Source organism: Muntiacus reevesi, unplaced genomic scaffold, assembly GCF_963930625.1.
Source record: "Muntiacus reevesi unplaced genomic scaffold, mMunRee1.1 SCAFFOLD_49, whole genome shotgun sequence".
NCBI classification, from domain to species: Eukaryota; Metazoa; Chordata; class Mammalia; order Artiodactyla; family Cervidae; genus Muntiacus; species Muntiacus reevesi.
This window is the reverse complement of record NW_027077883.1, coordinates 147,889-161,025: the sequence shown is the minus strand read 5'-3', so window position 1 is coordinate 161,025 and position 13,137 is coordinate 147,889. Positions and strand designations below refer to the sequence as shown.

At 37.9% G+C, this 13,137-nt stretch overlaps 1 long non-coding RNA gene across 1 annotated transcript; it reads left to right on the top strand.

Moving 5' to 3' along the window:
* Positions 1-1,098: 1,098 nt before the first annotated feature.
* Positions 1,099-12,383, top strand: LOC136155209 (uncharacterized). The gene is made up of 4 exons (XR_010660723.1): positions 1,099-1,380; positions 3,224-3,354; positions 10,241-10,339; positions 12,288-12,383. It is a non-coding gene; the product is annotated as an uncharacterized lncRNA (long non-coding RNA).
* The last annotated feature ends 754 nt before the right edge of the window (positions 12,384-13,137 follow it).

Below are 13,137 nucleotides of genomic sequence, written 5' to 3'. Positions count from 1 at the left end.
CCTCTGTTATATATCCTTATAAGCAACTTGTGCTCTTTTTTCAGAGTGCTTGTCGAAGTGTTTAACTTTACTGTTGTTTCTTTCATTATTTGATAGCATCCCTGACTAGACTAAATCTGGAAGAGTGCGTTGAACGATGCCTGGGTTTGTCAGTACTGTGTTCTCCAGCCCTATTGCAAGTAACTGACATAGCACATACTCAATAATTACTTTTATATTGACATCTTCAGTGATGTCAGTGTCAAATCTTTGTAGATTTAGTGCTCGTTGATTCATTTTTTCTCTTCACTGACTTTGTATTCTCTGCTTTAGATGATTTTGTTGAATTTTGTGGTATCACTTTCCCAAGGTACTGTTTTTTCTTGTTTCTGAATTATTGGGACTACTTCTCTTTTGCCTATGTATAACTTACACTTGTTTATTGATGGAAATAGTATATGTAAATTATTTTAAAGTCACATTTTAAATGGTCTAGGAAAGCTTTATGTTTAAATAAATTCCAGTGGAAGCCATTTTGTAACATAGTTTTCCATTATTATGTCACAATTTTTAATGTGTAATTTTTAATTTTGCCTATAATGTTCCTAGAGGAGGCACACTGGTAATTGTTTCTATAAAAGATACTTGATTATTTTCTTTCTTTGATTCTGTGGTGATAGTTTTCAAAGTGACTGCTTTGTACTAGATATAATCTGTCTTGAAATTACTGCTTTTACTGGATATAATCTTGCCCTTTCACTTTACCTAACAGATGGTGGTTACATTAGAAAAGGTTTTGGTTTTATTCATATTAGAATCTAAGAGCTTATCTGTTGGTTTCATATTACTTTTATTAGCAGATGTATATAAAAATATATGTGTGTGTAAGTATAAATATACTTACATAGAAGGTATTTATAAGCTATAGTAACTGCTATATTTGCAGCTCTATTAAATACCAGAACCATGTGACCTTGCGGAAAAGACAGTTATTTGCTCTAGTTGGGTTATGTCCCCGATAGTGATGTGAGCACAGCTGGTGGAGGATGGTGTTTCTGTGGGTCTCAGAAAACCCTTTGCCTTGTGCAGCCCTAGTGTTCGAGGGACACACTTCACTTTGCTGTGACCGAGACAGGCAGCTGACAGCCCGCTGGAGGCTATGGAGTGTAGCTCCGTGCTTTTGTGAACCTGTGTCATTGAGGCCTTCAGAGCTTTAGAGCAAGAAAGAAGGAAAGCTGTGGGCTGAGAAAGCATGCACCGTTTTTGTATGTATTGATGTTAACTCCATATTAACAGAGGTCATCTCAGAGCAAGCATGAAGCTGGCTCACATGAAGCCGAACGGCAGAATGAAGGTCAAGGAGTGGCAGAAATCAACATGGCAACTGTGGGTAGCGGTCAGGTAAATAGATTATTTTATTAATTTCTTTTCTAGTTAACTATTTAAATATTTTAAAAGAAATACTGAGTGAGATGATTCTCACATGACCTGTTTCCTTCCTAAATGGATATCTCCAGAAGAATTCAGTACTAAAATGCTATGTCATTTTTCTTTATTATATTTAACTATGAAGCTTTCAAATTTCCAAGTATATTTTATAGCTCTAAAGTATGTGTCTCTGTTTTAGCCTAAAATGATTAATGTGAGTGGAGTTTCTTTGAAAAATAAATACTAAGCTGCATTTTGGTCATATGTGATTTGACCTAGTTATTATTGCTTGCATTGAATAGATTTGCTCTTTCTCTGTGGCATTCTAAGATATTTTTGTGTTTTTTAAAAAAATCATAAAGAGTTAATATTTTCATCTTCAGTTGTATTCCAGGATTATAGAAACCTAGCATTTAAATAAACAATTCTAATGCCCATTAAAATAAAAGTAAATAAATACCCTAGTCATATTTACTATTATCATCTTTAGCAAAATTATGGAAGACAATTTTTTAAAATGTAGAACATTATCTTGTTGTGCTGCCATCAGTTTTCTATTAGAGTTTGATTGGAATGTATCCTAATGAGTATTTTTCTTTGGAGTGTTCTGTATTCTCCACATTTTTTCAAGCAATATTTTATGTTTTAAATGAATGATTTTTTAAAATACAGTTTCAACTAAGTTGATTTTAAGGAAATTTTCTTACTGTTGATATAAAATATTCCTTTAGTGCCTATAGATTACTTTTAATGATACTATTTATTTGTTCTATTAGTTCATTAAAATTTAAAGCTTAAAATGTCTCATACTTAATTTAAATATTTAAATTTACCACATTTAAACAAAAATATACTTCATTTTAATATTACTGGTCCACATTGTACTGGATAATACTCTACAGATGGTAAATTAGGGCAAAAAAAATTATATTCCAATAGTACATTTGGGTTCTTTGTCTACTACTTAGGGAGTTCTCTGGGATTATCATGTGTTCCTACACATATGTAGAAAGAAGTTCTGTCTTCTTGACAAAAATCTTTTTTTTTTGCTTTAGGATTAAGACCCACTATTAATACTTTGGGGTCATATTTCAATTATTATATCCTTTAAAGCCTCACCTAGCCAATAAGCTCAATATTTATTTTTTTAATTGAATTCTTATCTCATTTCTTATATCAGAATTTAACTCTGAATATATTAGATTTAATGTCAAAGATGAAAACTTTAAAAAGCAGTTTACTTATTTACCTATGTTGTGTCTTAGTCGTGGCATGTGAGATCTTCTTCCCTGCGGCATGCGGGATCTTCTGTTACGCCGTGCAGGCCCAGAAGTCGTGGCCCTCGGACTTAGTTGCCTTGCAGTATGTGGGATCTTAGTTCCCAGACCAGGGGTCAAACTCGCATCCCCTGCATTAGAAGGCAGATTCTTAATCACTGAATCACCAGGGAAGTCCCCCAAATGAAAACTGTTAGAAATATTAAAAGTTAAGGAAATGAGCATAGAGTTTTTATAATCATGAAGTGAGTAGGAAACCATAAAAGAACCATAGGCTTCATTTAAAAATGTAAGACTTTAGTGTGCGATAAAATCATAACAAACTTACAAGACAAAAACCAAAATCACATTAATGACGCTACAGCTACTTCCAGATCTTAATGTAGATAAGAGGTGTGTCTGTGAGACTGTGATCCAGTTATGCCAAAATCCCTTTACCTGTCAGACTCTTGGGGTTTGTTCATTTCTTTTGTTATTTGCTCCAGAGACAAAACAGTTGACACTAACAAAACTGAAAATAATCTCTTTGACTTTCTCAGAATCACAGTAATATGATCCATCAAGCTCCTGCCCTAGTGCCCTTGGGGAAGGAAGTTCATTGTACCTCACCTGGTTTCCTGCCCACAGCCACTCTGCCAGAATGATCTTTCACGAGTAAATCACCCTCTTGGTAAAATCCTTTGTTGGCATCCATTGATTCTCAGAAAAAGACAAGCCTTACTACGACCTGTATAACCTGGCTCCTGCCTAAACTTGCCAGCTGTCTGTCACCCTTTGCTCTCAGCACGCCTGCCACGCTGGCCCTTCAGGACTTCCCCTTGACGGCTTCCTCTGCTGCAGCCTGCACACCATCTGCCCATTCCCTCTTGTGCCTTCTCATCCCACTTCACTCAGTTAACAGCAGTCTGTGTGTGTCTGAACTTTAGCGTGATTTCTCTCAAGAGGCTTGAACTGTTCACATCCCATTACAGGCTGTCCTCGCTTGTTCTTCTCACCTTGAAGACCACATTTGCAGTTTTATATTTATTTATGTGGTTATTTCTGTTCTCCCTACTAAATTGTAAGCTCCAGAAAGACAAAGATTCTTTCCAGTTTTATTCATTTTTATATCCCCACAGTCCCTGATAAATAAATAGTAGATAATAGCAATGAATATATGTAGGTTGGAAGGGATAACTAACATCCCTTCTAGAAAGAGGGATTTTTGATCTGTGATTAATCTCCCTTGAATGTTAAATGAAAAGAGAAAGCTAGAAATAAATTATATGGGCTAGATCCCTACTTGCTTAGTATATAACTTTATGTGTAATTCATTTATGAATCGATCTCAGCTTTTCCATTTAATGTTTAGAACCAGATCTCTAGTGAGACAACCAGTAAGTAGTGATGAAGTTCAAACAAGACTGGGAAAGAGATGAAATGGTAGGAGAACCTTTTCCACTGCCAATAATATGTTTTTAAGCCTGTTATTATGGAAAATTTCAAATATATACAGAGGCAAACAGAGTAATAGAGTAATCTGCAGGTACCCTATATACTTTGTCCTCTGATTTTATTTTTGGAAAAGATCCCAGACATCATCATTTTTTGCTTAAATATTAAATACTTCACTGTGTATTTACAGAATATAACATTTTTTTAATTGAAATGTAGTTGATTCCTAACATTGTTAGTTTCAGGTATACAGCAAAGTGATTCAGTTATATTGTATTTTTCCAATTCTTTTCCATTTTAGGTTATTACAAGATATTGAATAAAATTCGCTAGGGCTTCCCAGGTGGTGCTAGTGGTAAAGAACTTGCCTGCCAGTGCAGGAGACAAAAGAGCTGCGGGTTTGATCCCTGGGTTGGGTAGATCTCGAGGGCATGGCAACCCACTTCAGTGTTGTTGCCTAGAGAATCCCACGGACAGAGGAGCCTGGCGGGCTATGGTCCATAGGGTCACAAAGAGTTGGATGTGACTGAAGCGACTTAGCATGCACACATGCACATACTATAAAGTAAATCCTTGTTTATTTTATATATATCAAAGTGTATGTATCTGTTAATCCCATACTCCTAATTTATCCCTCCTCCCATTTCCCCTTTAATAACTATAAGTTTGTTTTCTGTGTCTAAGAATACTTTCTTTTAAATTGAAAATACAGTTGATTTACATTATTGTGTTAGTTTTAGCTCTACAGCAAAGTGATTCAGTAACATATACATATTTTTTGGATTATTTATATCTGTTGATCCCATACCTTTAATTTGTCCTTCTCTGTCATCTGTGGTAACCGTAAGTTTGTTTTCTGTGTCTGTGAGTCTATTTCTGTTTTGTGTGTAGATATATTTGTATTATTTTTTAGACTGTACATATAAGTGATCTCATATAATGTCTGTCTTTGTCTGACTCCCTCACTTAGTATGGCATTCTCTAGCTCCATCCATGGTGCTGCAAGTGGCAGTATTTCATTCTTTTTTGTGACTTCTTAAACCATTGTATCTTCTTAAAACCATCATCTGTTGATGGGTACTTGGGTTCTTTCCAGGTCTTGGTTAATATAAATAGTGTTGCTGTGAACATTTGGGTGCATTTATCTTTTCAGATTAGAGTTTTCATCTTTTTTGGATTTATGCCCAGGAGTGAGATTGCTGGATCATGTGGTAACTCTATTTTTAGTTTTTTAAGAAACCTCCATACCGGTTTTCATTGTGGCTGTACCAATTTATATTCCCACTAACAGTGTAGAAGGATTTCCTTTTCTCCACATGCTCTCCAGACTTTTTGCTTTGATGGTGGCCATTTTTAATTTGAATTTCTCAGTAATCAGTGATGTTGAGCATCTTTTCATGATTTGTTGGCTATCTGTATGCCTTTTGAAGGAATGTCTGTTTAGGTCTTCTGTCCATCCTTTGATTTTTGTTGCTTTTATTTTTTATTTTTATTTTTTTGATACTGAGTTGTATGAGCTGTTTGTACATTTTGGATATTGACTGTCAATCAAATATTTTCTCCCAGTCTGTAGGCTGTGTTTCTGTTTTGTTGATAGTTTTCTTTACTGGAAAAAAATCTTTTAAGTTTGACTAGGTCCCGTTTATTTATTTTTGCTTTTATTTGTTTTCCCTTGGGAGACTGATCTAAGAAAATATTGCTATAATTTGAGACTATGAGACTATTTTGCCTATGTTTTCTTCCAGAAGTTTTATGGTATCATGTCTTATACTTATGTCTTTAAAACAATTTGAGGGATTTGGGGGGCTTGTTTGTTTATGGTGTGAGGGTGTGTGCTGACTTCACTGATTTACATGTAGCTGTCCAGCTTTCCTAGTGTCACTGGCTGAAAAGACCGTCTCTTCTCCGTTGTGTGTTCTTATCTCCTTTGTCAAGGATTAACTGACTGTAGGTATGTGGGTTTACTTCTGGGTTCTCTATCCTGTTCTTTTGGTCTGTGTGTCTATCTGTCATGTTTCTGTACAAATGCCATGCTGTTTTGATTACTGTAGCTTGGTAGTATTGTCCGAAGTCCCAAAGCACTCTGCAGATTTAATGCAATTCCTGTCAAGATGCCTATGACATTTTTCACAGAACTAGAACAAATAATACTAAAATTTCTATGGAACTACAAAAGGCCCAGAATTGCTAAAGCAGTCCTGCAGCCAGAGGACACCTAGAATACATAACTATTATGCCATTATTACACTCCCAAAGAAACTAACAGTAGTTCCTCGGTAGCATCAGATTTCAAATTTGCAGTTGCTTCGTAAATGTCATAATTTTTAAATTTATTTGACACAAGGGCCAGATAAAGTTCATGCACAGAGATTGGTTAGTGTGTCTTTGAAATTTCTTTTAATCTATAGATTTCTTCTTTGTCTCTTAGATTTTTGCTGTATATTTATTGAATAACCAAAGTTATTTGTCTTCTCAAGTTTTCCATAGTCTGAATTTTGCTAGGAACATCTGCATGGTGAAGTTTGACCTATCTCTCTGTCTTCTGTATTCCCTGTAAATTGGTATTGGGTCTAGCAATGTGATCAGATTTGGTCTCAGGCCCTCATTCTATGCCTGAGACTTTCATAGGTAGCATAGTGGTCTTCCACCAGAAAGCACATAACATCTTTTTGTGATATTCACAGCATTTATACTTAATGTCTACCTTTATTAATTCACTAAGGGTTGTAGAATTAGCTGTAGTACTTTAATAAAGAGAAACTTCTCATCTACTGTTGGGCCACTTCCGTGTACCATCTGTATGAAAAAAGGCAAGGTGAGGAGGGTGCTTGCTTCTTTTGCTTCTTCTCCCTCTTACACAGTTTCACAGAGAGTTGGAGACTGTTGCTACCTTTATGGTGAACTTCTTAGAGTCACTTTGTTTTGTTTTGTTTTCTCAGAAAAATACTGTTTTTTGAGTCCCTTCCTAAAGTGAGCAAGTAGATAATAGAAGAGGGATTTGTACCCAGCAAGTGTAGTTGAAATTGACTGTGTCCCAGCTGTACTGATTGAACTGCCAGGCATAGTCCTTCTTGGGCCCCTCGGCACACATTTGAGTGCCTCTGATGGCAGTGGATATTGAAAGGTGGATAAAGGAGGACCAGAAGATAGAGAAGTGCTTGATTCTAATGTGTGTTGAAAAGGAGATGCAGGTCAGAAGCAACAGTTAGAACCAGACATGAAACAACAGACTGGTTAAAAATCTAGAAAGGAGTACATCAAGGCTGTATATTGTCACCCTGCTTATTTAACTTATATGCAGAGTACATCATGAGAAATGCCAGGCTAGGAGACTCACAAGCTGGAATCAGGATTGTTGGAAGGAATATCAGCAACCTCAGATATGCAGATGATACCACTCTAATGGCTGAAAGTGAAGAGGAACTAAAGAACCGCTTGATGAAGGTGAAAGAGGAGAGTGAAAAGGCTGGCTTAATATTCAACATTCAAAGAATGAAGATCATGGCATCCTGTCTTATCATTTCATGGCAAGTCGATGGGAAAAGTGGGAACAGTGGCAGATGTTATTTTCTTGGGTTCCAAAATCACTGCGAATGGTGACTGCAGCCATGAAATTAAAAGACACTTGCTCCTTGGGTGAAAAGCTATGACCAACCTAGACAGCATATTAAAAAGCAGAGGCGTCACTTTGCTGACAAAGGTTCATATAGTCAAAGCTATGGTTTTTCTAGTAGTCATATACGGATGAGAGATTTGGACTGTAAAGAAGGCTGAGCAGTGAAGAATTGATGCTTTTGAACTGTGGTGTTGGAGAGGACTCTTGAGAGTCCCATGGACTACAGGGAGATCAAACCAGTCAATAGTAAATGAAATCAACCCTGAATATTCATTGGAAGAATTGATCCGGAAGCTCCAATACTTTGGCCACCTGATGCAAAGAGGCAAGTCATTGAAAAAGACCCTGATGCTGGGAAAGATTGAGCACAAGAGGAGAAGGGGGCAAAGGAGGATGAGATTGTTGGATGGCATCACCAACTCAAAGGACATGAGTTTGAGTAAACTCCAGGAGATAGTGAAGGACAGCTTGGCATGCTGCAGTCCATGGGGTCATAGAGAGTCAGACTTGGCTTAGCGACTGAACAACGATAACCATTTCTTACAGGTTACTGCTTCTCTGGTCCCTCTGAAGGATGTTGGTGCAGACTTAATCATAATAAAAAGGCCCAGGAAAGATTCTCAAGACTCAAGTTCTGGCTTATAGGTAGTATGGGTATGGGAATGTTCTCTTGGAATCTCCTTATAATAAATCCATCTAGGTTTCTAGCTAGAGAGTTTGGGAGAGCAGAGTGGAGAGTGTCCCAAAATCAAGAATCTATATAGAAAGATACTAAGTCTGAAGCTTAAAGGTGATTGATGTCTACACTGAAATGAATGTCAGAACATGTTTCATCGTAGACATGGGTTTTTCCTTGCTTTGTAATGTAACCTCTTGTTTCTCTTCTGTTTCAAACAATATGTTAGTTATCTATTGCTGCCTGACAAATTTAGCAGCTTAAATCAGCAACCATTTATTGTCTTTGTAGGTCAGGAATCCTGGTGCAGCTTAGCTGAGTGCCTCTGGTTCAGGGTCTCTCATAGGCTGCAGTCGCCATGTTGGCTGGGGCCACAGTCATTTCAAGATTTGATGAGGGGAGGATCTGCTTCTAAACTCACCATATGACTGTTAGCAGGCCTGAGATGTCCAGGCTGTCGGCCAGTGGTATCATTTCTTGCCACCAAGGCCTCTGCAAAGAGCAGTTCATAGTGTAGTATCTGGCAATCCCTCAGAGAAGAACAAGAGAGGGTGTCCAGGATGGAAGCCACAGTTTTTGTAAACTTATCTTGAAAGTGACTTCTCATCATATCTATAGCAGTCTGTTCGCTAAAAGCCTTACACAAAATCTGGCCTACACTTAACCACAGGAGTAGTTCACAAGGTGGTGAATTCTAGAAGACAAGGCTCCTTACGGGTTGTGTTACATCCTCACCACCAGAAACAAAGTATTTAGATATCCTTAAAGACAGTATGCTTGCTTCAGCATAAGGAGTCATTCATTTCCTCCTGTAGATCAAAAGCAGCCCTTTGCCAAAATTTCCTTAAAAGTCTCCCACCTGCTCTCTTTATCTTGAGTCTTGGTCCCTCAACTCCATCCTCCTTATTGCAATCAGAAGAAGCTCTTAATCTCCAAGTGAGTCAGTTTCTCTGTCTCTCTCTCTCTCTCTCTCTCTCTCTCTCTCTCTCTCTCTCTCTCTCTCTCTCACAGGCACACACACACGTACACATTCTTTGTGACCTGTGCTTAGGGCCTCTGCCTCATCTGGGCTGCTGTGTGGCTGACCCTCCTCTTTTTTAAGGAGACACCTCTCTGTCGTTCACAGTCAGACAGCCCTTTACTCTACAATCCTGAGCTGAGTGCCCGCCACTCCTGTCTGCACACCTGCGCTCGTCACGGCACTGTGTGTTTACATGTTGAGCAACCTGTCCAGGCTCCATATGCAGCGAGGGTGGGGGTGTCTTACTCACTTACATTCCTACAGACTAGCATTGCACCAAGAAAGGACAGAAATGGTATGGACATAACAAGCAGAAGATGCTAAGAAGAGGTGGCAAGAATACACAGAAGAAGTGCACAAAAAAGACCTTCATGACCCAGATGACCACGATGGTGTGGTCACTCACCTAGAGCCAGACATCCTGGAGTGTGAAGTCTAGTGGGCCTTGGGAAGCATTTCATCACTCAATGGGGCTTTCTTCCAGCCAGTGTATATTTAGCTGAATATGGTTTCATGCCTTTTGATTTGGGAAAGAATATTACTCTTAGAATGTCTTCAGTGTTTGGTTTCTTCTACATTGTACTTTGTCTTTTACAACAGTTTTTTTTTTTCCTCCTTCAGTCTTTCTCTAAATTCTACTCAAGTTTATAGATAAAAATACTCATTTTGAGCAGTTATAAATGTTCACACTTTAATGGTATATTTAGCTATTTACCCTAAAGACAGTTCATTTGGAGTATCTTAGCATGAAGCTAGCTATATTTATCTATAATCTAAATTATACTGTCTATAATTTGCTTAATTTCTAGGGGTCAAGTACACGAATAGATCATGAAACAGCCAGTGTTTTGAGCTCTAGTAGCACACATTAAGCTCCTTGAAGGCTGACCAGTCATCTGGGAACCAAGGTAACGGATTATAGAGTCTTGTCGCTAGAACTCTGAGTGCTCTACTAAAACATTCTTCATGCTTCTTTTAATTTTGGCTTAAGTATTCTTTTGTTTCCATCATCGCAGTCTCTTAAAGAAATGACAGCCAGGTCTCTGCAAGCATCCTGAGGTGCAGCCCACAGCTGGCTCGCCCCCCTGAGCTCTCCCCTCCCCGTGACTTTCTGCCTGGCTGCCCTGGCTGCAGTGGTGCAGCCCTCCACTTCCCACCCTGCTGCACAGTGACCCTCAGGGTCCTCGCCAGCCTGCAGAGCTCTTCTTGGGCTTTCCTTCTTTACAGAGCGTTTTCTGACCCAGGGCCCTCGCGCCTGCCCATGCAGTCTGTGTCTGCCTCCTTTGAAGCACTACATTTGGAGCACGGGGACTATTTTTTAAACGGTATATTTTCCATTACATCTAAATACTTCCTTGTTTTCATAGCATATTCTACATACTCTTTCTTTACTTTAGTAATATAATGGCTCTGAGGAAAAGCATTACATAACTAATGTCGATATAAGAAATGAATTTTAGAGTAGCAGTGATATTATTAATATAAAACTTAATCCTTTTAGTAACTCACAATAGTTACTACTTGGGATCACTAATATGCCAGTAACTGCTAAGACTTGTATGTAAACTATCTCTGATCTTTTCCAAAACCCTTTGAATGTGTTATTCTTGCCCCTCTTTTAAGTGAGAATACTAAAGCCAAAAAGATGGTAATTAAATTAGAATTCCACCCCAGTCTGTCCAACACGAGTAGTTTTTACTGTAAAGAAAACCTTTAATATATAAGAGTACTATTGCTTGAAAACTGGCAGCTTGAATACCATTTCCTTTTGGAGTGATTTTTGCATGATAATATTAAGACCTTACTACATTTTTGAATGCCAGCTACTGTCCTGTATACATGTGTGACTTTAGTTAATCTTCACAAAGAAAACCCTATTAGGTAAATTACTCTGTTTGGCAGCTGAGACAGCTGGACCTCAGAGAACTCTGGTAACCTGCTTGTGTCACACAGCTCACTTGCAAATAGTAGGACATTACCAGAAGAGTCTCAAGGTGGCTAAAGTTGCCCCTGGTTTGGAACCACTAATTTATAGATATGATGCATTTCTATAATAGCCTCAACTTTCACACAGTAGCTCTTGCTTTTAAAAAATGCGGTTGATCACAGGACAGGATGACTGGGTGCTATTTCCTGTTTCTGATCTGCTTCTGAGTAAATTCTTGGAATTTACAGGAAGGGAGTAATGATGCTTACCAGCTGCTTAAAAAAAATTAAATAAGAATATTGACTTTGTATCTCTATATGATCAGGGATCATCCCTATATGATCCCTTTATGAGAAAATACTTTTACATGTATAAGGGAGATATCATAATTTTAACAATATTATAATCTGGTGACGGTTAGCAATTGCTTAGAACCAGTACTTAGTAAATAGTAATTGCTAAAAAACATTTTACTGATTATGGTTGTAGATTTTAAAAAGTAAAATTTTTAATTGTGTAAAGAATTTTAGATAAACCACATTTCTTGCTCTGTATGTGTTGGTAGGTGTGTGTGTGTGTGGTGGGTGGGGGAGATGTGAGAAAGAGAAAAATCAGTTGATTGTCTTTCATTATGATAACAGATTTTCACCCACTGATCCAGATAATAGCAGTTTAGGTATGCAAGAACCTACTGTCTCCTTATGACTATATACTACCACTACTAATATTTACTCATAAAGAAGATGGTGATAATGATTATAGCAATATGGATTTTGAAATAACGCTCATTACTTCATCCTGGAAAGAGATTTTTGTTTTTGTTTCTGTTTTTGTTTGAGTTACAGCTAATATCCCATTCATCACTTCATTGGTGTTGGCTTTTGGCTATTAAAGTCATAATTTTGTTTCTAAACTCATTTGGCCCACAGGTGGAAATGGTGTATTCATTGTTGTCAATGCTTGGTACTCATGATAAGGATGATATGTCGTGAACTTTGCTAGCTATGTCTAGCTCCCAAGACAGCTGTATATCCATGCGACAGTCTGGATGTCTTCCTCTCCTCATCCAGCTTTTACACGGCAATGACAAAGACTCTGTGTTGTTGAGCAATTCCTGGGGCGGTAAAGAGGCTCTGGCCAGGGCCAGTGCAGCACTCCACAACATCATTCACTCACAGCCTGATGACAAGAGAGGCAGGCGTGAAATCCGAGTCCTTCATCTTTTGGAACAGATACGAGCTTACTGTGAAACCTGTTGGGAGTGGCAAGAAGCCCATGAACAAGGCATGGACCAGGACAAAAATCCAAGTATGTTCCATATGGTGCATGTGACAAAGCAAATGTAAAAGTTTTTGAAATGAAAAGTTTTTTAATTAGGACGGTGTCTTTATGAATCAGAGTGGGAAATTCATATTAGCCACCTGCACCGCTCACATAGTTTAAAGCTTAATTTCTCTATTTCCCTAGGAAAAAAAGTTAGCAAAGGGAAATGTTGTGTGCACTACAGTACAACCAGAAAATAACAGAAAATCAAAGTAGACTTAAACAGTCATAGCATAGTTGATCTAGAAAGAACTTGAGCGATTATGTTCTCCTTCTCTTGAGATTAAGCTCAGGAAAGTGACTTTACGTAAGTTCCTTCAGCTGTGAGTGACCAAGCCATTCTCTTATATTTGCATATCGCTTTACTCAGTGGATGCAGAGCTGTGTTATATCTGTTATTTGATCCTTAGAACAGCCTTGTGAAGTAGGAAGAGAAGATATTATCATCTTCATTTT